Source organism: Mandrillus leucophaeus, unplaced genomic scaffold (assembly GCF_000951045.1).
Source record: "Mandrillus leucophaeus isolate KB7577 unplaced genomic scaffold, Mleu.le_1.0 Scaffold265, whole genome shotgun sequence".
Lineage (NCBI taxonomy): Eukaryota > Metazoa > Chordata > Mammalia > Primates > Cercopithecidae > Mandrillus > Mandrillus leucophaeus.
The window spans coordinates 2116434-2118751 of NW_012102754.1; positions in this window are offsets into that span (position 1 = coordinate 2116434).

Here is a 2318-nt window from a genome sequence, read left to right on the forward strand (position 1 = left end):
GGGAGCGAGGAAGGAGGGGAGAAGGAGGCAAAAGGCAAGAGGTGAGGGAGTCAGGGAGGGAGAGAGAGACACAGAATGAGAAAGAAGACCCTGACAGCTTAAAGGTGAAAGAGGTAGTCCTGGCAGATAAGTAACAAACATGGCTGCCTCCTGCGTGAGATGCCCGTGCAGCTGATTAGATTTAGAACCGTTCTCCGATGTGCTCCATGCCACATGAGGGGAAGATTTACAAGTGCAATTCTCAGAGATGCTGTTCTGGGGAGTTATGGCATCTCTGCACAGTGCAGCCAGGGAGGCCAGGAGTCTCATGCAATTTAAAACACTCCATAGATCTTTCTGGATAGAAAGATCTTTCTCCTTCTTGATGCATCTCTGTGGTTGTTGGCCAGCAGAGGCAGGGAGTGGGTTGAGGACTGGCCGACCCCTGCCAGGTGCAACACTTCTAGAGGGCCTCTGGCTCCACTCTGGGGGGTCTCTAACTTAAGCAGAGATGCTGGGATCGTCCTTGAGTAAACTCAGTCTTGGTCCAAGGGGCCTGGATTCCCAAGGGCTGGCGTACATTTTAAACGTTTTTAGTTACTTAAGTAATGCTTGAAAGCATTCTCCTTGTAAAAAGAACATTAAAGCAATACAGAGAATCTTAATGCATCATTTCTAAACTTTCCCCCACCTCAAGAAATAACTACGGTTATCATTTAGTCGGGTTTTTCTCAGAACTTTTAAATGCATGCCTATCCATATATATGAATGCAGGTGTTATAGTTCAAGGGTAGAGCATTTGACCGCATATATATGAATGCATAGAAAAAATGTGTTTATGTGTGAGGTTTATTTCCTTCCTTCCTTTCTTCCTACATTCTTGTATTTTTCCTTTTCTTTACCTTTAAAAAATACTTATTCATGTAGGTGTTGGTTTATTTACCTAATGGTATCTTAGTGTACACAGGGTCCTGTAACTTGCTATTTTCACTAATCAATGGAAATGCCAGTTCAGGCATACTCTGGGAAGTGGACACTGAGAGGAGTTAGGAGTCTAAGGGGTTAATCGGGGGTGATGCCTGTGAAAGATAAAGGTAGAGGGAGCAAGGGAGCAGGGCTGGCAAGGAGAGCAGTGTGTGGTGCGGGTCTGACAGTCTCACCTGCCCAATGGGAGCTCAGAGTTGACATTGCCCGTTGGAGGATTGCCTCATTGGGCAGAAATGGCCAAGCTTTAGTTCCTCAGCCATGCTCAGTCACCTGCTGGGAGACTCCCTGGAAAGCATGGCCTCAACTCAAACGCTGCAGTGAAGCCTAAAAGCTCCGCAGCTGGAGACTGTTAGCTCACTGCACTCCTTGCAGCTGAGGGGCAGTTGCTTTCTTGAAGGGAAGTCTGAGTGGCACAGCTCTATGGCTTGCTCTTGGATCATGGACTCTTCATGGGAGGTATATGTGTCTTTGTTGGAGCATGTTCCCCTGAGTGGGTTTATTATAATTGACCTAGCCATTCCCCTCCTGATGGACACTTAGCTTGTTTCCTTCTTTGCTATAATGAACCATTTGGTAATCATCATCCTTGAAGAGGACTCTGTGCCTTCCTTCCACAGCAGGAGCGGATAAGGGCTCCTTAGGGGTAAATAAGGGGAGAAGGAATTTCTGGTTCTAAGGATGCCCACTATGAATCACAGACTCCAGGCAAATTGCCCTCTCGAGGGGCGGTATACAATGACCTTTCTCCCTATGGCAGGGGTCCCCAACCCCTGGGCTACCGACCAGTACCAGTCTGTGGCCCGTTAGGAACTGGGCTGCACAGTAGGAGGTGAGCATGGGCGAGTGAGCATTACTGCCTGAGCACTACCTCCTGTCAGATCAGTGGTGGTATGAGCTTCTCATAGGAGTGTGAACCCTATTGTGAACTGCATAGGCAAGGGATCTAGTTTGCACACTCCTTATGAGAATCTAATGCCTGATGATCTGAGGTAGAACAGTTTCATCCCAAAACCATCCCCCACCCCGATCTGTGGAAAAATTGTCTTCCATGAAACCAGTCTCTGGTGCCAAAAAGGTTGGGGACTGCTGCTCTATAGGATGGGAAGCCTGCATTTCTCACCTCCACAAGAGGTCTGGGTTTGATGAGGGATTTCTGCCTTTGAGGTTGGCCCCCCTGCACTGGGCCTCTGACCCTGTTTGTCCAGGCTTCGGCTCCTGACACCTAGTGCTGCTTCCCCAAAAGATTCCTTTACCTAAACCTTTGTCCTGTGTTTGCCTGGCTGGCCCTTGGCCAGCTGAAGTGGCAAATGTAGGGTTTATAATTACGAACATTTAATCCCAGCTCCTGCAGT